The sequence below is a fragment of the Mustela nivalis genome (assembly GCF_964662115.1).
Source record: "Mustela nivalis genome assembly, chromosome: Y".
Lineage (NCBI taxonomy): Eukaryota > Metazoa > Chordata > Mammalia > Carnivora > Mustelidae > Mustela > Mustela nivalis.
Window position 1 is genome coordinate 4,626,497 of NC_139041.1, and position 26,115 is coordinate 4,652,611.

Below are 26,115 nucleotides of genomic sequence, written 5' to 3' on the forward strand. Positions count from 1 at the left end.
GTTTCCTGACCTAATCGTGGGAGTTTCTATGTGTCTGGGAATTTAACCTTTCTCTCCGGTCTTGGATTTGCTAGCATAAATGTGTGTATGTGCCTCTTAGGTTATTCTTTTTTCCTTTTTACCAGTTGTCATGTGGTTTCTTACTTTCAGCTGTGTGCTTCTCTCCCTGCTATATCCCAGTAGTGGCTTTGCAGTTTGTTCATGTTTTCAGAACTGAAGTGTGAGATCTCCGGATTTTTTTTTCCTAATGGTTTGTTTGTATTTCCTTTATTTCGATAATCATATATATGATTTCATTTTTTCTGTTAACTTGGAAGTTCGGCTCTTCTTCTACTTGTTCCTTCAGGCATCCAGTGAGGTTCCTTTTTTTTTTTTTTTTTTTTTCCCTTCAGTGTTTTTAAATTTTGGAAATGCATGCGTTTGACCCTTTATGGTTTCCCAATAAAATGTTTTGGCATCACTGCTTATGTTTTATGACATTCCCTTGTTCATGGCTCTTTCTGCATTTCCTTTGGATTTTCTTTCTTGCATTCATTGCTAGTTCATGAGTGTGTTGGTTTTCCAACCTTTGGGGTATGGCTGTATTTCCAATTTGAAAGTGATATCTTCCCGTTTTCATACCTTCGTGATCATAAGTGCCCAGGATAGGTTATGACTTCTCTTCCATGAATTAAGACTGGATTTGGACTCGAGCTCAGGACCTGCCATAGACAAAGTTAGGTCTGCCGCTGGGAAGAACATATCTTACTGTCCTTAGAGATGCAATCTTACTCATGGATCCCCAAAGATCAGGTGGTCTCGAGAGCCCACGTGGACATCTGTTATTCCTTACCACCTTTCCATCCAGGTGATCTGTGCTGTGCTTAACGTCTATATCATAGACCCCAACAATATTGGATTAAAGTGCCCATCTCCCTTCCTCCTGTTCAAATGCTTCCAACTTTTAGATACAGCCATGTTCTGGTATATATGTTGGCAGTTTTTCCATGTTTCTGATGTTTTGATGCTCAATCATGACAAAACACCTTTTGCTCGCTTTTGTCTCTCAAAGGCATAAAATCCCTCTAAATGACTTAGGCACAATCAATTTGGCTCTCTTCTCCTTGGCAAGACTATAACCTATGTTTCCAAATTTTGTCACTTTCAAGCTATGTGTTCTTTATAGTCAAAGGAAATCTCCTATGGGGAACAGAATTCGAGCTTGTTTAATATTTGTTGTTTTCTGATGGATCATTCCTCATTTTTTTTTTGTTGTTGTTGTTTGTTTTATTTTATTTTATTTTATGTTTTGTAATTTCAACCACACCTACAAAATGTTTGTATTGACGGGTGACTTTCATCTTGAATGCTGAATGAATTATTGTTAGGTAAGAAGTTCACATTCTCATTTCGGTTGACTTCTGACTTGAATTCTCTGTGCCTTTCCCTTTTATGGTATTTTCTTTGGGGATGCTTTATTAGTGCGATTTCTCACTTCCTCCACCTCTTTCGCGTGTCTTCTCTGTGTGTGTGTTCATGTTTGTGTGCATGTGCATGTCTTAATGTGTGCGTGGTTTGTGTGTGTTTCACAAAAAACTTATAGTTAAATTTCAAGAGGTAGGAATTGGTTCCCTTAAGGTTAGCAATTCAATTTGACATGCCTTGACAACTCACATTCCATCCATTTCAAGAACATCTTCTGCAAGGAATGTCATCATTTGTCCTGTTCCATAAACACATATTCTCACAAAACTGCCTTCAAACAAACACCACATTTTGTGTGCCTCATTAGAATCGTATTGTTTGTCCCTATACACCTTGATTTTTTGTATGTTTCTTGACTGTCTTGAGGGAGTGAAATCGTCTGTTTGTTTTCTTTCTGAGAATGATAGATATGACAGAGCCCAAAGATCTCTGCAAGCCTGTCACATGAGACATGTGTAAGACTTCATTCTTGCTAAGTCTCAGTAAGAATTTGCGGTGACATGGAGGACAGTGAGATGGTAGTAGTGTCTAATAACCTCGTGCTTCTCTTCAGCCATGAAGGCAAAAGGAAGATGACAACAATAACGGAAGTGGGGTAGAAATTGACCTGAAGCCTACACAGTAAACTCCACAAAGTAAGAGATCAGGGGTCGCAGAAACTATGGGAGAAGTTTGGAGACATATCTCATGGGAGATTTGGGTGGTTCGTGCATCAGAGGGCAGTGATCCCATGCAAAGGACAAAGGCACAGGAGAACAGGGCACACTGAGATCCCACAAGGAACCTCTTTCCCAGTGCAATTGGCTGTGATGAACAGAGGGTCTGAGTTCTTGACAACACAATTCTTGAGGGCTGGAGATTTCAGATCAGCAGGCTTGGCAGAAATCGACTGGAAAGAACACCGTGTTTTTCTTGCAGGGGACACCAACAAGCAACCAGGTGCAGACAGCCTGGAGACCATGATCAGAAACAATGCCAGGAGATGTAGTTGGAGGAGAGTGGGTCCTGGCAGTGCATCCGTGAGAGGCAGTGTTTGTGGAAATGATTCAATGGGTACATAAGAAATGTTCGGCTCTCAAACCAGTAGCAACAAGACAGAGCTAATGGCCAAGACAGGATGGTGAGACATTTGCTGCCTACCCTGCCAACATGAAAACCCAACTGTGGAACACTTGGAGGACTGCCTTCCTCAGTCCAAGATGCTTAGTCCAAGGAGAACACATTCTCCTATAGGGGACAAGAAGAATGCCTTGACCACATGCTCTCTTCTGATAGGAGCATTCTGCAGGCCTGCATTCTATTGGGTTGTGGAATGTCTCCTTTCACACGCACACCAGAACCTACTAATTGAAACCTCAGCATATTCAGCCCGGGCCCCTAAAACAGCAACCACCAGGCAAGGAGGACCCTTGCAGTTGACTGTTCTCAACAGAACAGCAGATGGCATGCATCACACACACACACACACACACACACACACACACACACACACTCATCCATCATCCCTAAAGGGCCAGCAATTGGTCACTGCCGGATTTCCTCTTCTTAAAGACATTAACCTCAGGATGGAAAAAGAATGAGCTTTCAGAATATGGAGAGAAAGTCAGAGATTATATCCAAGGCAAAGATGGAATAATCAACTGATGCCAAGGTAAAAGAAAAAGAACAGATCACGGCTAGGCAATCAGAGAGAATCGTCTACATAGAACACGCCCGATGGGGTATAGAAAGCAGCCGTCTGGATACTTCCTGTACATCAGAAAACATAGAAGATATCAGAGAGTCTAAAACCACAGAGATAAACTGATAAAGATAAACGAACATAAATAGCTCCTGAAGAGAAGATTGGCAGGAGACCTGATTCAAAGTCCGGGAAAATGGCAGAAGTAGAGGATCCAATTAGTGACCTGGAAGAACTAGTCTAGAAAATAATGAAGCAAATTCTAAAAGAGAAGGAAGAATGACGAGACATGACAATGAGCTTAGGGAATCATCATCTCCAGTAATTGAAAGAGGTGCCTCTTGTAGGAGAAGTAAGAGTGAGTGAAAGAAAGAGGGCTGAGCATGGATTTGAGAAATTGGGGATGAAAATGACCCTCATCTGGTAGCACAAACAGAGGTCCACAATGAGAGGCACAGAGGACTCCCATCACCTTCCACAGAAGCAGAGCACCAAAAGACAGAGTGTCATTTCCCCCTGGAAAATCTAGGCATGGAGGAATTCACTTTAGCAAATAGGTATGGGAGAATAGTTTGTCCATAGCCCAGTCTCTGACTTCAAGAGGAAATGCTATACCAGCTCTCGAAGAAAGCTGGATAGCTCAAGCAACACCACCCAAGGCCAAAACCCTTGGTCTTGAGCAGTGGTTTTTGTCTAGACCCTGAGGTTCTCAGAAGTCAACGGTTGGGTCCCAGGATGTGTCAATCAGTTCAGAGGCAGCCTTAAGATCAACTCATGATACCAGGGTCTTGGCAATGACTGTGGTCTCAGGTTCTCTGCTCAGGGGAGAGTAAGCTTCTCCCTCGCCTGCTCTACCCCCTGATTGTGAACTCTCGGTCTCTCTGTCTAATAAGAGCAAGCGCATCATTTGACAAGATAACAAAAACAAAACCAGGCACAATAATTGACTGGGCGCAGAGGATGATTTATTGATTTTGGACCAAGGTTCCTATGGAGGGCAGCTAGGTACAGAGAACCTCCCACCATCCTAAAATACCAGACCTTCGCTCTGAACTCCATTGTTCATTCTCCTGTTCTTTGTCTTCCTGGATCTCCTCACCAACCTGAAGCATCCACTTTGTGTCACACTGTACTGACCCCTTGTTGACACATGTTCATTCTCTTCTGTCTCCATTATAACATGCCCATCTTCTACAACAGGAACTGTTTGCTTATCACATGACATCATTTGGCTGAGGGTCATGAGAGGTAGAAGGCAGGCTTGTGCTGCCACACTGCCATGGAGTTCCACAGAGGGTAGCTGCTCCACCCTGAGTGAGTTCTCAAGGTTCTTCCACATTCAAATCCTCTTCAATGCGTCCTTTTGGACATATAATTTGTCTTCCTGAAATGGGCACGGAAGTCTTTCAGATGGCTTCACTTGGGCTATGGGACTCTTCCAAAATGCTCTCCGTTTGCTCCTCTGGACGCCAAGTACATGAGTCCATCCTGGACCTAAGGTTCTACACCTAAGGGGTAGCGTCTGCCTTTGATGCATGGTCATTTTTTAATATTGGGAGGCCTTGTTGGCAGCATTTCTGGAGAGGCTCCAGGTACTCTTGTCCTCCCTGTTGAAGACTCCAGACATGTCTTTGGCATGGTTGCGGGTGTTCAGTTTTCTTTCCTTGGGAGGTTCTTCTCCTGTTTAGAAGCTCCGTGATTGTGTGGGAGGGCCTTAATCTTGTGCTGGGCTCAGATTTCCTCCCCTGAGGCTATGATTGAGGCCTGATTGTTTCTTGGCCTGTCAAAGTTAAGATGGAATGGATGCTTGTCTTTCTCTGGAATCCAGAGGACTGGTGCTGATAATCACGACCAAACACTATGAATTGGGCCCTGTAGAAGGGGACTCCGATTCGCTTTGCAAACTGCCTTGGTGAGAGATTCAGACAGCTCCAGTGGTGTGGGACGGCCTGGGGTAATGTCGGCCCACCCACGAATACTCTATGCAATTGTAGTGATCAGGCGTGATGTAATGAAGAGTGGTTGCTATAAACTCAAATCATTGTGACATCACAAATGCTGCCTTCACTGAAGCAGCTGTCCCTCTCCCATGACCTTGGTGTCCTAAGGCTTTAGGTAGGAAGCCCCCGATAGACAGAACAAGAGCCCTCTGAGTCTGATCAAGAACTCAGGTTGTCTTGTGGGTAGTGTCCCACTTCCCCTTTCTGGAAAAAAGGGAAATAAAATGATGTTCACTATACCTTCCTTTAGGCCAACATTTTCCCAGAGATGGCAATGTGTCCTATTTCCACTACAATTTTTAGAGATCTCAAGAAATGGTGAGGCCTTGGGTATCAACAACTCTCCATGGGGTTGGTAATCCTGTGTGTGAGAGCGTCCTTTCTCAGCGTCTTTTGCCTATGGCTCAGTGATGACTAAGGGACGGAAATTCCCCTTTCGAGAAAAAAGGTGAGGGCATAGATATATGGTGCTGTCTGTGGTGTCATCTATTAGTTTTCTGAAACACACGGCTAATGGTTTAAGGCTCTGTCTACCTGGCTTTCCCTTACACACCTTTGCAAAGTCTTAGAAGAGAGTGTCATTCTGCATCAGGGCTAAACCTAAGGAAGAGGCCCAGACCACACCCATTGTCATCATTAGTTGTCCTTGTTGCAGTAACAAGTATAATCAAGTTGACCATGTCTCTTTAGTCAGAAGGATAGGTACGGCTAATATCGATGGATTGCAAGGCCCATTCGAGCAGACCTTTGCAGTGAGCCGCAATGCCCTTGCAAGGACTAGTGGATAAGGAAGGCTTGGTCCATTTTGGCAAGACTGTATTCCTCGGCCATTGAAGACAATGAACGCCCTGGACCTTGCCTTGACATGAATGTCCCATGCCTGGCTGATGTGAAAAGAAAAGGCAAGCAGAAAAATGGAAATATCATATGGCGTCTCACAATATGTGCCTCATAAGAAATACCTTGGCGCTCTGTCCTCTTCAATAAACACATATTCTCATAAAACTGCCTTCACACAATCACCACGATTGGGTGCCTCATTAGTGTCCTATTGTTTGTCCCTATACCCCTTGCTTTTTCATATGTTTCTTGACTGTCATGAGGGAGTGGAATCATCTGTTTGTTGTCTTTCTGAGAATGATAGATGTGAAGCCGCCCAATGCACTCCGCAACACTGCCACATGAGGCAAGTGGAAGAATTCATTCTTTCTTATGTCTCAGTAAGAATTTGTGGTGACATGGAAGACAGTGAGATGGTAGTAGTGTCTAATAACCTCGTGCTTGTCTTCAGCAAAGAAGGCAACAGGAAGATGACCACAACAACTGCAACGGAGTGAAAATTGACCAGAAGCCTACAAGTAAACTCCAAAAAGAAGAAAGGTAGTCACAGAGACTAAGGGAGAAGGTTGGAGACATGGCTTATAGGAGATTTCGTTGGTTCATGCATCAGATGGCAGTGATCCCTTGCAAAGGACAGAGGTACAGGAGAGCACGGCAAGCTGGAACACCACAAGGCACCTGTTTCCCAGTGCCATTGGCTGTGACGAGAAGAGGGTCTGAAGGGCACGAGTTCTTGACAACACAAATCTTGAGTGCTGGAGTATTCAGATCAGCAAGCTGGGCAGATATAAACTCGAAAGAACATTGTGTTTTTCCTGCATAAGTCACCAACAAGCAACCATGTGCAGACAACCTGGAGACCATGATCAGCGACAATACCAGGACACACAGTGGGAAGATGGTGGGTCCTGGCAGTGCATCCATGAGAGGCAGTGTTCGTGTCTCAATGGGGGCATAAGAACTACTGGGCTCCCACAGGAGGAGCATCAAGACTGAGCTACTGGCCAATACAGGATGGTGAGGACATAGCTGCCTACTCTGCCCACACGAAAACCCAACCGTGGAACACTTGAATGACAGCCTTCCTCACTCCAAGTTCTTAGTTCAAGGAGAACAGGCGCTCCCATAGGGGACGAGAAGAATGCCTTGACCACATTATCTCTTCTGAACACAGCATTCTGTAGGTCTGCGTTCTGATGAGCTTGTGAGATGTCTCCTTTCACAGGCACACCAGAGCCCACCAAGGTAAACTTCAGCATATTCATCCCAGGCTCCAAACACACCAAATGCCAGGCAAGGAGAGCCACTGCAGATGGCTAGTCTCTAGGACAGCGTCAGCCAGAACACAAACATCAGATGGCATGCATCACACACACACACACACACACACACACACACACACACACACACACACGACAAACCAATGGGCTGCCCTTGGGCACTCAATGATCTCTTCTACCTAAATGAATTACCCACAGGATAGGAAACAGGATAAGTATTTCGAATACAGAGAGGAGACAGAGATCTAGATCTAATACAAGATGGAAGAATCAATAGATGCCAAGGAAAAAGAACAAGAAAGGATCATGGCTAGGAAACAGAGTGAACTTCTACATATAACATGCCCTATGTGGATTTGAAAGCTGAGGCCTGGATCCTCCCTATACATCAGAAAACATAGAAGATATCAGAGAGTCTTGAACCACAGAGATTAAACTGATAAAGATAAAAGAACCTAAAGAGCTCCTGAAGAGAAGATTGGTAGGAGACTGGATGCAAAGACTGGGAACATGGAAGAAGTAGAGGATCCAATTAGTGGCCTGGAAGAACAAGCCTAGAAAATAAGGAAGCAAATTCTAAGAGAGAAGGAATAATGATGGAACATGACAATGAGCTTAGGGAATCATCATCCAAAAAAAAGGAAATAGGTGCCTATTGTAGGATAAGTAAGAGTGAGAGAAAGAAAAGAGGGCTGAACATGGATTTGAGAATCGGGGCTGTCAATGACCCTCATCTGGGAGCTGAAACAGAGGTCCAGAATCAGAGGCACAGAGGACTCCCATCACCTTCCACAGAAGCAGAGCACCAAAAGACATAGTGTCCTTCCCCCTGGAAAACCTAGTCATGGAGGTATTCTCTTTAGGCAAATAGGCATCGGAAAATAGTTTGTCCATAGCCCAGTCACTGACTTCAAGAGGAAAAGCTATACCAGCTCTCAAAGCAGGCCGGATAGCTCAAGCAATACCTGACCAAGTCAAAATCCTTATCCCCTGCATTTCTGAACAATGACAGAACAGCGGTTCTTTTCTAGAACCAGGAGGTATTCAAAAGTCAAAGGTTGGGTCCCTTGTTGTGTCCATCAGTTCAGGTGCAGCCTTCAGATCAACTCATGATTCCAGGGTCTTGCTATGACTCTGGTCTCAGGTTCTCTGTTCAGGGGTAAGTAAGCTTCTCACTCTCCAGCTCCAACCCCTTATTGCAGTCTCTCTGCCTTTCTGTCCAATACGTGCATGTGCATCATTTGACAAGATAACCAAAACAAAACCAGGGTACTTTAATTGATTGGTGCCAGAGGATGTTTTCTTGAATTTGGACCTAGGTTCCTGTGGAGGGTAGCCAGGTACAGAGAAATTCTCAACATCCTAAAATGCCCTACCTTCGCTTCGAGATCCCTCATTTATTCTACTGTTCTTTGTCTCTCTGGATCTCCTCACCTTTCTGAAGCATGTGCTGTCTGTTGCACTGTACTGACCACTTGACGACAATTGTGCATCTTCTCGGGGCTCCATTAGAACATGCCCATCTTCCGCAAGAGGCACTGTTTGCTTATCTCATGAAACAATTTGGGGGAAGATCATGAGAGGGTGAAGGAAGGTTTGTGCAGCCACATTTCCATGCACTTCCTCAGAGGGTAGCTGCTCCAACCTGAGGGAGTGCTCAAGGTTCTTCCAAATTAGAATCCTTTTCAATGTATCCTTTTGGACATACAAGTTGTCTTCCTAAAACGGGCACGGAATTCTTTCAGATGGCTTCACTTGGGCTTTGGGTCTCTTCCAACATGCTCTTTATTGGCTCCTGTGGACTCCAGGTACATGAGTCTATCGTGGACCTAAGGTTATGGGTGTAGAGTCTGCCTTGATGCATGGTCATTTTTGAAGATTGTGAGGCCTTGTTGGCACCATTTCTGGAGACGCTCGAGGTACTCGTGTGCTCGCTGTGGAAGACTCTGGACATGTCTTTGGCATGGTTGTGGGGGTTTATTTTGAGCTCTCTTTGGGGGGTCATTTTCCTGTTCAGAAGCACCGTGATAGGGTGGGAAGACCTAACCCTTGTGCCGGGCTCAGATTTCCTCCCCTGAGGCTTTGCTTGAGACCTCATTGTTTCTTGGCCTGTTGTGGTTAAGATGGAATTGTGGATGCTTGCCTTTCTCTGGAGTCCAGAGGACTGGAGCTGACAGTACGACCAAACACTACGAACTGGGCCATTGAGAAGGTGACACCAACTCGCATCGCAAACTGCCTTGATTTGAGACCCAAGCAGCTCCAGCAGTTTGGGACAGCTTGGTGTCCTCTTGTCCCACCCATGACTACTCAAGCCAAGTGTAGTGATCAGGCGTGGGTTGATGAGGAGTGTTTGCTATTACCTCAAAGCTTTGTGACATCACAGATGCTGGCTTCACTGAAGCAGCTGTCCCTCTCCAATGAACTTGGCGTCCTATGGCTTTAGGTAGGAAGCCCCGGGAAGGACAGAACAAGAGCCCTCTGAGTCTGATGAAATACTCAGGTTGTCTTGGGGGTTAATGTACCACTTCCCCTTTCTAGACTATGAGGAATGAAAATGACGTTCAGTATACCTTCCTTTAAGCCAACATTTCCCCAGATACGGAAAGGTGTCCTATTTCCACTAAAATTTCTAGAGAGCTCAAGACACAGGAGACCTCGTGTGTATCAACAGCTCTCCGTGGGTTTTGTCATCCTGTGGGTGAGAGCGTCCTTTGTCAGCATCTCTTGCCTATGGGTCAGTGATGAGTAAGGTTGGAAAGTCCCTTTTAGAGGAAAAAAGTGAGGGCTTCGATATACGGTGCTGTCTGGGCCCTCATCTCCATGCTTTCTGAAAACCAGGGCTCTGCCTCCCTGGTTTTCCCTTAATCACCTTTGCAAAATCTTCGAGGAGACTGACCTTCGGCATCACAGCTAACTCTTAAGGAAGAGGCCTGGACTGCACCCGTCGTCATCATTAGTTAACTATACTTTTTGTGGTACCGGGTATAGACACACAGACCACATCTCTTTAGTCAGAATGAAAGGTACGGCCTATACCGACGACTTGCAGGACGCAATCGAGCAGACCTTTGGAGTGAGCTGCATGCCCTTAAAGGAGTAGTGGATAAGGAAGGTTCGGTCCATTTTGGCAACACAGTATTCCTCAGCTGTCGAAGAAAATGAACCCCTGGACCTTGCCTTGACATGAATGTCCCATGCCCTGCTGATGGGAAATGGAAAAGGCAAGCAGACAAAGGGAAATGTCATATGGCTTCCCACAATATGTGCCTCGGGAGGAATACCTTGGCCCTTAGTAAAGGAAGGGAAAACTGAAGGGCAAGAAGTCAAAGAATGAGACCCACCAGGAGTGACTCAGGACTCTGAGAAACCAGCTGAGGGTTACAGAAAAGAGAACTGTTAAAGGGCTGTTCAGGAGTTGTGGCATATATTAGGAGGAGCACTGGGACGTACATGCAACTAAAGCATCCGGGAAAACTCTGTCAAAAACGGTGGATGGATGATAGGCGGGCTTTCTCTACAGAACAGTAACAACAACAACAAAAATTAAGAGGAAAATAATCTGGCCCTTTCAAAACCAAAGGAAGTCACAGGGAGAATAGGAAAGCATTATATTGTTTATTATCTTTCCTTATTGAAATGGCATGGGATTCTTTACTAAAATGTCCTTCTCGGAATTGTGTCTTCATCCTTGTGACTTCTAGTCTATGCCTCTTCCATCTCTGGAATCAATGAGAGGACATGGCAATGCCTTCGCTCAATAACTAGAAGAGTCACCCAGGAAAATGACTTGGACCTGGCCTTCCCCTTTATGGTATTTTCTGTGGGGTTGTTTCCTTAGTGTGATTCTGACTTTCTCTCTTTTGCGTGTCTTATCTGTGAGTGTGTTCAGGTGTGTGTGCATGTGCCGGTGTTAATGTGTGTGTGGTCTGTGTGTGTTTCACATAACACTTATAATTAAATTTCAAGAGATAAGAATTTGCTCTCTTAAGGATAGCAACTGAATTTGAGATGCCATGAAAAATCACATTCCATTCATTTCTGAACATCTGCAAAGGACGTCATCTAGTTTCCTCTTCAAAAAACACATATTCTCACAAAACTGCCTTCAAACAAACACCAAATTTTTGTGCCTCATAAGAGTAGATTTATTGTCCCTATACCCCTTGCTTTTTCATATGTTTCTTGACTGTCTTGAGGCAGTGAAATCTTTTGGTTTTTGTCCTTCTGAGACAAACAGTCTGTTTTCTTTCTGAGAATGATAGATGTGATGAAGCCCAATTGTCTCCCCAACCCTGCCACATGAGACATGTGGAAGAATTCATTCTGGCTTATGTCTTAGTAAGAATTTGCGGTGACATGGAGGACAGTGTGATGGTAGTAGTGGCTAATAACCTCCTGTTTGTATTCAGCCATGAAAGCAACAGAAAGAGGACAACATAAACTGCAATGGGTGGATATTGACCTGAACCCTACAAAGTAATCTCCACAGCGAAGAGAATTGAAATTGCAGAGACTAAGGGAGAAGGTTGGAGACATGGCTCAGTGGAGATTTGTGTGGTTCATGCATCAGAGGGCAGAGATACCATTCAAAGGACAAAGGCACAGGAAAGCCTGGCTCACTGGGAACCCACAAGAAACCTGTATCCCAGTGCCATGGGCTGTTATGAGCATAGGATTTGAAGGGCACAAGTTCTTGAAACACAAGTCGTGAGGCTAGATTTTTGAAATCACTAGGCTTGGCAGACATCGGCTCAAAAGAACACCACATTTTTCCTGCATAGAACACCAAGAAGCAACCAGGTGCAGACTGCCTGGAGACAATGATCAGAGACAATACCAGGAGAAGCAGTGGGAAGATGGTGGGACCTGGCAGTGCATCCATGAGAGGCATTGTTTGTGGAAATGACTCAATGGGGGCATAAGAAATTTTGGGCTCTCTCACCAGCAGCATCAAGACAGAGCTATTGGCCAAGAAGGACAGTGAGGACATTTTCTGCCAAGCCTGCCAACACGAAATCCCAACCATGGAACACTTGGAGGACTGCCCTCCTCAGTCCAAGATGCTTAGTCCACGGAGAACAGACTCTCCCATTGGGCACGAGAAGAAAGCCTTGACCACATGCTCTCTTCTGAACACAGCATTCTGCAGGCCTGCATTCTTTTGAGTTGGTGGAATGTCTGCCTTCACAGGCACACCAGAGCCCACCTATGTAAACCTCAGCATATTCAGCCCAGAACAAAAACACATCAAACGTCAGGAAAGGAGGGCCCTAGCAGTTGACTGGTCTCAAGGAAGAGTCAGACGTACACAACAGCAGATGGCATGCATGCCATACACATACACAAACACACACACACACACACACACACACACACACACATACACACCAAAATCCCTTAAGGGTCAGCCCTTGTTATCTCTGGGATCTCATCTTTATAAAGATATTAACCTCAGGATAGAAGACAGAATGAGATATTCAAATACGGAGAGGAATAGAGAGACCTAGATCCAAGGCAAAAATGGAAAAATCAATTGATGCCAAGGTAAAAGAACAAAAAATTATCCAGGCTAGGCAATCGGAGTGAAATCTCTACATATAAAAAGCCTAAGGGTTTTGAAAGCAGCGGCCCGGATACTCCCTGTACATCAGAAAACAGAAGATATCAGAGAGTCTCGAACCACAGAGATAAAACTGAAAATATAAAAGAACATAAAGAGCTACTGAAGAGAAGATTGGTAGGAGACTGGATGCAACATCCGGGAACATGGCAGAAGTAGAGGATCCAATTAGTGACCGGGAAGAACAAGCCTAGAAAATAAGGAAGCAAATTCTTGAGAGTAGGCAAAATGATGGAACATGACAATGAGTTTAGGGAATCATCAACTCCAAGTAATTGAAAGAGGTGCCTTTCGTAGGAGAAGTAAGAGTGAGAGTAAGAAAAGAGGGCTGAACACAGATTTGAGAAATCGGGGCTGAAAATGACCCTCATCTGGGAGCAGGAACAGAAATCCAGAATCAGAGACACAGGTGATTCTCATCAACTTATACAGAAGCAGAGCACCAAAAGACATTGTGTAATTCCCCCCTGTAAAATCTAGGCATGGAGGAATTCTCTTATGGCAAAAGGGCGTGGGAGAATAGTTTGTCCAAGCTCTGTCACTGACTTCAAGAGGAAAAGCTATACCAGCTCTCAAAGCATGCCAGATAGCTCAAGCAACACCAACCCAAGACAAACATTATCCCCTGTATTTCTGAACAATTACAGAACAGCGGTTCTATCTAGAACCAGGAGGAATTCAGAAGTCAAAGGTTGGGTCCCGGGTTGTCTCCATCAGTTCAGAGGCGGCCTTCAGATCAACTCATAATTCCAGGGTCTTGGCATTGACTCTGTTCTCAGGTTCTCTGCTCAGGGGCAAGTAATCTTCTCCCTCTCCAGCTCCACCCACTCACTATGATCTCCCTGCCTCTCTGTCCAATACGTGCATGGGCATATATTGACAAGAAAACAAAAACAAAACCAGGCACAATAATTGCCTGGGGCCAGAGGATGTTTTATTAAATTTGGACCTACGTTCTTATGGAGGGTAGCCAGGTACAGAGAACCTCCCACCATCCTAAATTGGCCGACCTTCTCTCGGAGCTCCCTTGTTCAATCTCCTGTTCTTTGTCTTCCTGGATCTCCTCACCAATCTGCAGCATCCGCTGTCTGTTGCGCTGCACAGACCCCTTGTTGACACATTGTACATCCTCTCCTGGATATATTAGAACATGCCCATCTTCTGCAAGAGGCACTGTTTGCTTATATCATGAAACCATTTGGGGGATGATCATGAGAGGGTGAAGGCAGGCTTGTGGGGCCACATCTCCATGCAGTTCGACAGAGGGTAGCTGCTCCACCCTGAGGGAGTGTCAAGGTTCTTCCACATTCAAATTCTCTTCAATGAGCCCTTTTGGTCATATAAGTTGTCTTCCTGAAACGGGTACGTATGTCTTTCAGATGGCTTCATTTGGGATATGGATCTCTTCCAACATGCTCTCCTTTTGCTCCTGTGGACTCCACATACATGAGTTCATTCTGGATCTTAGGGTGTAGAGTCTGCCTTGGATGCATGGTCATTTTGGAAGTTTGGGAGGTCTGTTGGCACCGTTTCTGGAGACGATCGAGGTACTCGAGTACTCCCTGTTGAACTCCAGACATGTCTCTGACAAGGTTGCAGGAGTTCACTTTGAATTTCCTTGGGTGGCCCTCTTCCTGTTCAGAAGCTCCATGATTCGATGGAAGGGCCCACCTTACAAATGCCAGGATTTCCTCCACTGAGGCTTTGCTTGCAGTCTGATTGATTCTTGGCCTATCCTGCTTAAGATTGAATGAGGGATTCTTGCGTTTCTCCAGAGTCCAGCGGGCTGGTGCTGAGAGTCTCGACCAACAATGTGAATTTGTCCATGGAGAAAGTGAAACTGACTCGCTTCATAAACTGCCTGGGTGAGAGACCCAGGAGGCTCCAGTGGTTTGGGACAGCTTTGGGTCCTCTTGGCCCACCCAAGACTACTCTAGACAAGTACTGTGATGAGGTGTGGGTTAATGAGGAGTGGTTGAAATGACATCAAAGCTTTGTGACATCACAGATGCTGGCTTCACTAAAGCTGCTATCCCTCTCCCATGACCTTGGTGTCCTATGGCTTTAGGTAGGAAGCCCCGGGAAGGACAGAATAAGAGCCCTCTAAGCTTGAGCAAGAACCCAGGTTGTCTTGTGTGTTAATGTAGCGCTTTCATTTTCTAGACAGAGGAAAGAATATGATGTTCAGTATACCTTCCTTACGCCAACATTTCCCCAGAGACGGCAAGGTGTCCTATTTACACTACAATTTCTAGAGATCAAGACACAGTGAGTCCTCATGGATATTAACAGCTCTCCGTGGGGTTTGTCATCCTGTGGGTGAGAGCAACCTTTTTCAGCGTCTTTTGCCTATGGGTCAGTGATGACTAAGGGACAGAACCCACTTTTCAAAGCAAAAGGTGAGGGCATCGATATATGGTGCTGTCTGTGGCCTCATCTTCTAGTATTCTGAAACTCGGAGCTAAGGGTTTACGGCCTGTCTACCTGGTTTCCCTTAAACATCTTTGCAAATTCTTTGAGGTGAGTGACAATCTGCGTTAGAGCTATCTCTAAGGAAGAGGACTGGACTGCACCCATGGTTATCATTAGTTAACTGTACTTGCTGTGGTAATGGGTGTAGATATGTTTACCAAGTCTCTTTAGTCAGAAGGAAAGGGACGGCCTATATTGATGGCTTGTAAGGGCCACTGAAGCAGACCTTTGGAGTGAGCCACAATGCTCCTGCAGGACTAGTGGATAAGGAAGGTTTGGCCCATTTTGGCAGCTCAGTATTACTCAGCCGTGGACGAAAATGAATCCCTGGACCTTGCCTTGACATGAAAGTCCCATGCTTTGCTGATGTGAAATCGAAAAGGCAAGCAGACAAAGGGAAATATCATATAGCTTCCCACAATATATGCCTCCAGAGGAATACCTTTGCCCTTAGTAAAGGAAGGGAAAACTGAATGGGAAGATGTCAGAAAAGGAGACCCACGCGTAGTGACTCAGGACCATGAGAGCCAAGCTGAGGGTTACAGAAAAGAGACGCATGCAGAGAATGAGGGAATTGCTAATGGGTGTTCAAGAGTTGTGACATATATTAGGAGGAGCACTAGGTCATAATGCAACTAAAGTATCCGTGAATACTCTTTCAAAAACGGATGATGGATGATAGGCAGGATTTCTCTACAGAAGAGCAACAACAACACAATTCAGAGGAAAATAATCTGGCCCTTTCAAAACCAAGAGAAGGCACAAGGAGAAAAGGAAAGAATTATTTTTTATTTATCTTTCCTTATTGAAATGGCATAGGATTTGTTTTCTTAAAATGTCCTTAACTGAATTGGGTCTTTTCCCTTGTAAATTGGAGTCTACCCACCTCTTCCATCTCTGGAATCGATGAGAAGACAGGACAATGACTTCGCTATATACCTAGAAGAGTGGTCCAGGAAAATGACTTGAACCTGGCCTTCTGTGTGTTGGCAGGTGTTGGATTACTGCTTCAAATGCTTCAGTCAATACTAGAGGGCTGAGATTTTGTAGGTTTCCTTACCTAATCTTGGGAGTTTCTATGTGTCTGGGAACTTAACCTTTTCTCTCTGTTCTTGGATTTGTTAGCATGAATGTGTGGATGTGCCTCTATGGTTATTCTTTTTTCCTTTCTACCAGTTGTCATGTGGTTTCATACTTTCAGCTGTGTGCTCATCTCTCTGTTTTATCCCAGTAATGTCTTCTGCGGTTTGTTCATGTTTTCAAAACTGAAGTGTGAGATCTACTGATTTTTTTTCCTATTGGTTGGTTTGTGTTTTCTTTAATTCGATAATCATATGTATGATTTCATTTTTTCTCTTAACTCTGGAATTCGGTTCTTCTTCTTGTTGTTCCTTCAGGCATCCAGTTAGGTTGCTTTTTTTTTGTTTGTTTTCGGTGTATTTAAGTTTTGGAAATGCATGCATTTAACCCTATATGGTTTCCCCATAAAATGTTTTGGCATCATCCCATGAGTTTCTTGACGTTCCATTTCATGGCTCTTTCTGCTTTTCCTTTGGATTTACTTTCTTGCATTCATTGCTCGTTCATGAGTGTGTTTTGTTTTCCAACTTTTAGTGTCTGTCTGTATTTCCAATTTGAATGTAATATCTTTCTGTTTTCATACCTTCGTGATCATAAGTGCACAGTATAGCTTTTTACTTCTCTTCCCTGAATTATGACTGGATTTGGACATGAGCTCATGACCTGGGATAGACAAAGTTAGGTATGCCCCTGGGAAGAACATATCTTATTGTTCTCTGAGACACAATTTTAATCATGGATCCCCAAAGTTCAGGTATTCTAGAGAGCCCATGGGGACGTCTGTTATTCCTTACCACCTTTCCATCCAGATGATCTGTCCTGAGCTTAACGTGCATATCATAGTCATGAACAATATTGGATTAAAGACAGCATCTCTCTTCCTGTCTGTTCATAGGCTTCCAACGTTTAAATACACCCATGTTCGTGGTGTATATGTGGACAATTTTTCCAGGTTTCTGATGTTGGATGCTCCATCAAGACAGAACACCTTCTGCTAATCTTTTGTCTCTCGAACGTATAAAATACCTCTACCTGCCTTAGGCACAATCATTTTGGCTCTCTTCTCCTTGGCAATAGCATAACCTACGTCTTCCTAATTTCTTCACTTTCAGGCTATGTGTATCTGTATAGCCGAAGGATATCTCCTATGGGCAACAGAGGTCGAGTTGTTTAATATTTGTTGTTTTCTTATGGATCTTTTCTGTCCTTTTTTTTTTTTTTTGTAATTTCAACGACTTCTACAAAGTGGTTGTTTGGGAGACTTTAATCCTGAATGTTGAATGAAATTTTGATAGGTAAGTAGTTCACTTTGTTATTTCTATTGGTTTCTGACTAGGATTCTCTTTGCCTTTCTTTTTTATGGTATTTTCTTTGTGGTTACTTCATTAGTGCAATCTCACTTCCTCCCCATCTTTTGCGTATCTTATCTGTATGTGTGTGTTCGTGTGTGTGTGTGCATGTGCATGTGTTAATGTGTGTGTGGTCTGTGTGTGTTTCACATACACTTACTATTAAATTTCAAGATAGGAATTCAGTCTCTTATGGATAACAATTCAATTTAACATGCCCTGAAAACTCACATTCCATCTTTTTCAGGAACAACCCCTGCAAGGAATATCATCTTTTGTCCTATCCAATAAACATGTATTCTCACAAAACTGCCTTTATATAAACACCATATTTTGGGTGACTCATTAGATTCTTATTGTTTGTCTCTATACCCCTTGCTTTTTCATATATTTCGTGACTGTCACGAGAGAGTGAAAGGGTCTGTTGTCTTTATGAGAATGATAGATGTGAGGAAGCCCAATGCTCTCCACAACACTGCCACATGAGGGAAGTGGAGGAATTCATTCTTGCTTATGTGTCAGTAAGAATTTGCGGTAATTTGAAGGACATTGAGATGGTAGTAGTGTCTAATAACCTCGAGCTTGTCTTCAACCATGAAGGCAACAGGAAGATGACTGCAACAACTGCAACGGAGTGGAAATTGACCTGAAGCCTACAAAGTAAAGTCCACAGAGAAAGAGAAATGTAGTCACAGAGTCTATGAGAGAAGGTGGGAGACATAACTCATGGCAGATTAGGGTGGTTTATGAATCAGAGTGCAGTGATCCCATGCAGAGGCCGAAGGCACAGGAGAGCAGGGAACACTGGGAACCCAGAAGGAACCTGTTTACTAGTGCCATTGGCTGTGAATTGCACATGGTCTGAAGAGTACGAGTTCTGGACAACATAAGGCTTGACGGTGGGAGTTTTCAGATCAACAGGTTTGGCAGACATCAACTCGGAAGAACACCGTCTTTTTCCTGCATAGGACACCAACAAGCATCCAGGTGCAGACAGCCTGGAGACCATGATCAGAGACAATACCAGGAGACGCAGTGTGAAGATGGTGGGTCCTGTCAGTGCATCCTGTGAAATGCAGTGTTCGTGGCGATGTCTCAATTGGGACATAATAAATTTTGGGCTATTGCACCAGCAAAATCAAGACCAAGCTACTGGCCAAGCAGGATGCTGAGGACATTTGCTGCCTAGCTTGCCAACACGTAATCCAATCCGTGAATCACTTGGAGGACTTCCTTCCTCAGTCCACGTTGCTTAGTCCTAGGAGAACAGATTCTCCCATAGGGGACAAGAAGAAAGCCTTGACCACATGCTCTCTTCTGCACACAGCATTCTGCAGGCCTGCATTCAGCTGAGTTGGTGGAATGTTTCCTTTCACAAGCACACCAGAGCCCACCGAGGTGAACCTCAGCATATTCAGCCTGGACACCAAACACATCAAATGGCAGGCCAGGAGAGACACTACAGATGACTGACCTCAAGGACAGAGTCAGCCAAAACACACAGTGGATAGCATGCATGCCACACATGCACACAAAAACACACACATGCACATACAAACAACACACACACTCGAAAAACCTTAAAGTCTTGACCGTGGTCACTCCAGGATCTCTTCTTCCTAAAGAAATTATCCTCAGTTTAGAAAACAGAATGCATTTTTCAAATACGGATCAGAGACAGAGACATAGATCCAAACAAAAAATGGAAGAATCAATTGATGCCAAGAAAAAAAGAACAAGAAATGATCACGGCTAGGCAATTAGAGTGAAACCTCAATAAGAATACGCCGGGTGGTGTATTGAAAGCAGCAGCCTGGATACTCCCTGTCCATCCGAAAACATAGAAGATATCAGAGAGTCTCGAACCACAGAGATAAAACTGTTAAATATAAAAGAACATAAAGAGCTCCTGAAGAGAAGATTGGTTGGAGACTGAATTCAAAGTATGGGAACATGGCATAATTGGAAGATCCAAATAGTGACTCTGAAGAATAAGCCTAGAAAATAAGGAAGCAAATTCTAAGAGAAAAGGCAGAATGATGGAACATGATACTGAGCTTAGGGAATCATCATCTCCAAGGAATTGAAAGAGGTGCTTTTGTAGGAGAGTAAAAGTGAGAAAAAGAAAAGAGGACTGAACATGGATTTGAGAAATCAGGGTCGAAAATGACCCTCATCTGGGAGCAGAAACAGAGGTCCAGAATCAGAGGTACAGAGGACTATCATCTCTTTCACAGCAACAGAGCACAAAAAGACATAGTGTCATTCCCCCTGGAAAATCTAGGCATGGAAGAATATCTTTTGGCAATAGTCATGGGTGAATAGTTTGTCCATAGCCCAGTCACTGACTTCAAGTGGAAAAGCTGTACCAGCTCTCGAAGCAGGCCTGGATAGCTCAAGCAATACCAGCCCAAGACAAAATCCTTATCCCCTGCATTTTTGAAAAATGACAGAGCAGCTCTCTTGTCTAGAACCAGGAGGTACTCAGATGTCAATGGTTGAGTCCCGGGTTGTGTCCATCAGACCAGATGCAGACTTGAGATCAACTCATGATTCCAGGGTCTTGGTATCGAATCTGGTCTCAGGTTCTCTGCTCAGGAGCAAGTAAGCTTCTCCCTCTCCAGTTCCACCCCCTGATAGGGATCTCTCTGCCTCTCTGTCCAATACGAGCATGCGCATATTTGTACAGGATAACAAAGACAAAACAAGTGAACAATAATTGACTGGGTCCTGAAGATGTTTTATTGAATTTGGACCTAGGTTCCTATGGAGGACAGTCAGGTACAGAGAAACTCCCACCATCCTAAAATGCCCGACATTCGCTCAGAGCTCCCTTCTTCATTCTCCTGTTTTTTGTCTTCCTGGATCTCCTCACCAACTCGCAGCATCTGCTGTCTGTCATGCTGTACTAACCCCTTGTTGACATATTATTCATCCTATCGGGGCTCCTAGGAACATGCCCATCTTCCGCAAGAGGCACTGGGCACGCATAAAACCTTAGGCAATGGGTACGCATGAAACCATTTGGGGGATGGTCATGAGAGGTTGAAGGCAGGCTTGTGCTGCCACATCTCCATGCAGTACCACAGAGGGTAGCTGCTCCACCCTGAGGGAGTGCTCAAGGTTCCTCCACATTTGAATCCTCTTCAATGCGTCCTTTTCTACATACATTTTGTCTTCCAGTAACGGGCACGGAAGTCTTTCAGATGGCTTCACTTGGGCTACGGGTCTCTTCCAACATGCTCTCCATTGTCTCATGTGGACTCCAAGTACATGAGTCAATCCTGGACCTAAGGTTCTAGGGTGTGGAGATTGCCTTGGATGCATGGTCATTTTGGAAGATTGGAACGCTTTGTTTGCACCGTATCTGGAGACGCTCGAGGTCTCGTTCCTTGCTGTGGAAGATCCAGACATGTCTTTGGCATGGTTGCGGGGGTTCACTTTGAGCTTTTGTTGAGTGGCCCTGATGGAATGAGGGATGCTTGCCTTTCTCTGGAGTCCAGAGGGCTGGTGCTGAAAATCACGAGCAAACTCTATTTTATGGGCCATGGAGAAGGTGACACCGACTCGCTTCGCAAACTGCCTTGGTGAGAGACCCAGGTGGCTGCAGTGGTTTGGGACGGCTGCTGGTCCTCTTGCCCACCCATGACTACTATAGAAAAGTGTACTGATCAGGCAAGGGTTGATGAGGAGTGGTTGCTACGAACTCAAAGCTTTGTAACATCACAGATGCTGGCTTCACTGAAGCAGCTGTCCCTCTCCCATGACCTTGGTGTCCTATGGCTTTAGTTAGGAAGCCTTGGGAAGGACAGAACAACAGCCCTCTGATCCTGAACAAGAACTCAGGTTGTCTGGTGCAATAATGTCCCACTTCCCCTTCCTAGAGACTAAGAGGAAAGAAAATGACATTTAGTATACCTTCATTTAGGCCACCATTTCCGCAGAGACGTTAAACTGTCCTAGTTCCACTACTATTTCTAGAGATCTCAAGAAACGGTGAGGCCTCGTGGGTATGATCAGGTCTCTGTGGGGTTTGTCATCCTGTGGGTGATAGCGGCCTTTATCAGCATCTTTTTCCTTTTTTAGGTGATGACTAAGGGACGGAAAGTCCCTTTTCGAGTAAAAAAATGAGGGCATCGATATATGGTGCCATCTGTGGCCACGTCTCCTAGTGTTCTGAAACACGCTGCTAAGGGATTAGGCCTCTGTCTACCTGGCTTTCGCTTAAAAACCTTTGCAAAGTCTTCGAGGAGAATGATATTCTGCATCAGAGCTAACACTTAAGGAAGAGGCCTGGACCGCACCCGTTGTCATCGTTATTTAACTGTACTCGTTGTGGTAACGGGTATAGACATGTTGACCAAGTCTCTTTAGTCAAAAGGAATAGGACGGCCTATACTGACGACTTGCAAGGTCCATTCGAGCAGACCTTTGGAGTGATCCACAATGCCCTGGCAAGGTCTAGTGGATCAGAAAGTTTGGGTCCATTTCGGCACCACAGGATTCCTAAGCAGTTGAAGTGAATAAACCCCTGGAACATGCCTTGACATGAATGTCCAATGCCTGGCTGATGGGAAATGGAAAAGGCAAGCAGACAAAGGGAAATATAATATGGCTTCCCACAATATGTTCCTCTGGAGGAATACTTTGACCCTTAGTAAAGGAAGGAAAAAATGAAGGGAAAGAAGTCAGCAATGGAGACCCACCAGGAGTGACTCAGGAATTTGAGAACCAAGCTGAGGGTTACAGAAATGAGAACTGCCTAATGGTGTTCAGGACTTGTGGCATATATTAGGAGGAGCACCACGATGTACATGCAACTAAAGCATCGATGAATACTCTGTCAAAAACGGATGATGGATGATAGGAAGACATTCTCAACAGAACAGCAACAACAACATAAATTCAGAGGAAAACAATCTGGTCCTCTCAAAACCAAAGGTATTCACTGTGAGAAAAGGAAAGAATGATATTTTTTATTATCTTTCCTTATTGAAATGACATGGGATTGGTTTCCTAAAATGTCCTTCTCTGAATTGGGTTTTTATCCTTGTGAATTAGAGTCTACCCGCCTCTTCCATCTCTGGAATTCTTGAGAGGACATGACAATGCCTTCGCTAAATACCTAGAAGAGTGGCCCAGGAGAATACCTTGGACCTGGCCTTCTGTGTGTTGGCAGGTGTTGGATTACTGCTCCATACGCTTCAGTCAATACTAGAGAGCTGAGATTTTGTAGGTTTCCTAACCTAATCTTCTGATTTTCTTTGTGTGTGGGTATTTAACCTTTTCTCTCAGTTCTTGGATTGCTAGCATAAATATATGGATGTGCCTCTTAGGTTATTCTTTTTTCCTTTGAAATGTTGTCATGTGGTTCCATACTGTCAGTTGTGTGCTTCTCTCCCTGTTTTTTTCCAGTAATGTCTTCTGCGGTTTGTTCGTGTTTTCAAATCTGAAGTGTGAGATCTCCTGATTTTTTTCCTATTGGTTTGTTTGTATTTCCTTAATTTGATAATCACATGTATGATTTCTATTTTTCTGTTAACACTGGTGTTCGGTTTTTCTTCATTCGTTTGCTTCAAACGTCCAGTTAGGTGGCTTTCTTTATCGGTGTTTTTAAATTTTGAAAATGCATGCATTTAACCCTATATGGTTTCCCCATAAAATGTTTTGGCATCATCCCATAAGTTTCTTGACATTCCTTTGTTCATGGCTCTTTCTGCTTTTCCTTTGGATTTTCTTTCTTGCATTCATTGCTAGTTCGTGAGTGTGTTGTGTTTTCCAACCTTTAGGGTATGGCTATATTTCCAATTTGAAAGTGATATCTTCCTGTTTTCATACCTTCATGATCATAAGTGCCCAGGATAGGTTTTGATTTCTCTTCCATGAATTACGACTGGGATTGGACTCGAGCTCATGACCCGAATAGACAAAGATAGGTCTGCCGCTGGGAAGAACATATCTTATTGTCCTCAGAGACGCAATCTTACTCATGGATCCCCAAAGTTCCAGTGGTCTTAAGAGCCCTTGTGGACGTCTTTTCTTCCTTAGCTCCTTCCCATTTAGATGATCTGTCCTATGGTTTACGTGGATATCATATTTGCCAACAGTATTGGGTAAAAGTCGCCATCTCCGTTCCTGTGTGTTCATAGGCTTCCAACATTTACATACACCATTGTTCTTGGTGTATATGTTGGCAATTCTTCCAGGTTTTGTTGTGTTGATGCTCCATCAATACAAAACACCTTCCGCTAATCTTTTGTCTCTCGAAGGCATAAAATCATTCTCACTGATTTAGGCACAAACACTTTGGCCATGTTCTCCTTGGCATGTCCATATCTTGGGTTTTCCCAATTTATTTTCCTGAAAGTTTTACATATCTTTATAGTCTAAGAAAATCTCCTATAGGCAACAGAAGGTTGAGCTTGTTTAATATTTGTTGTTTTAATATGGATCTTCTCTACCATTTTTTTTTTTTGAATTTCAAACACTGCTACAAACTGTTTCTATTGACGGGAGACTTTAGTCCTGAATACTGAAGGAATTATTGATAGGTAATAGTTCACTTTCTCATTTCGGTTGGCTTATCATTGGATACTATTTGCCTTTCCCCTTAATTGTATTTTATTTGGGGTTGCTTCATTAGTACGTTTCCTCTCTTCCTCCCCATCTATGGCATGTCTTATCCTTCTGTGTATTCATGTTTGTTGGCATGTGAATATGTTAATGTTTGTGTGGTCTGTGTGTGTTTCATATAACACTTATGATTAAATTTCGAAGGATAGGAATTCAGTCTCTTATGGGTAGCAATTAAAATTGACATACCTTGAAAACACACTTTCCATCAGTTTCAGGAAAATCTTCTGTGAGGAATGTCATCTCTTGTCCTCTTCGAGAAACAGGTTTTCTCACAAACTGCCTTCAAACAAACACCACCATTTGAGTTCCTCATTAGCGTCGTACTGTTTGTCCCAATACCCTTGCTTTTTCGTATGTTTCTTGACTGTCATGAGGGAGTGAAATCGTCTGTTTGTTGTCTTTCTGAGAATGATAGATGTGACGAAGCCCAATGCTCTCTGCAACACTGCCATATGTGACAAGTGGAAGAATTCATTCTTGCTTATGTCTCAATATGAATTTGCAGTGACATGGAGGACAGTGAGATGGTAGTAGTGTCTAATAACCTCGTGCTTGTCTTCATCCATGAAGGCAACAGGAAGATGACCACAACAACTGCAATGGGGTCGATTTTTACCTGAAGCCTACAAGGTAAACTCCACAGCAAAAGAGAACGGAAGTTGCAGAGATCATGGGAGAAGGTAGGAGACATAGCTCAGGGGTTATTTGGTTGGTTTGTAGATCAGAGAGCCGTGTCCCATGCATAGGGGAAAGGCACAGGAGAGCAGGGCACATTGAGAACCACAAGGAACCTGTCACCCAGTGCCCTTTGCTGTGACACGCTGAGGGTCTAACGGGCACGAGTTCCTGACAACACAATCTTGAGGGCTGGAGTTTTCAGCTCGGCAGGTTTGGCAGACATCGAATCAAAAAAACACTGTCCTTTTCCCTCGTGGGACAACAACAAGCATGCAGGTGCAGGAGCCTGGAGACAATGATCAGAGACAATATCAGCAGACGCAGTGGGAAGATGGTGAGTCCTGGGAGTGCATCCGTGAAAGGCATTGTTTGTGGAGATGTCTCAATGGGTACATAAAAATTTGGGGCTCTCACACTAGCAGCATCAAGACAGACCTACTGGCCAAGAGAGGTAGTTGATGACATTGGATGCCTACCCTGCCAACACAAAATCCCAACCGTGGAACACTTGGAGGACTGCTTTCCTCAGTTCACGATGCTTTGTCTAGGAGAAAAGATACTCCAATAGGGGACGAGAAGAAAGCATTGACCACATGTTCTCTCTGAACACAGCATTCTGCAGCCCTGCGTTCTGTTGAGTTGATGATTCCAGGGTCGTGGCATTGTCTCCTGTAGGTTCACTGATCAGGGGCAAGTAAGATTCTCCTTCTCCAGCTCCACCCCCGGATTGGGATCTCTCTGCCTCTCTGTCCAATACGTGCATGCGCATTGTTGGACAAGATAACAAAGACAAAACAAGTGCACAATAATTGACTGGGGCCAGAGGATGTTTTATTGAATTTAGACCTAGGTTCCTAAGAAGGGCAACAAGGTACAGAGATCCCCCCACCATCCTAAAATGCCCGACCTGCGCTCAGATTTCTCTTGTTCATTCTCCTGTTCTATGTTCCTGTATCTCCTAAATAACCTGCAGCATCCGCTGTCGCGCTGTACTGACCCCTTTTTGACACAC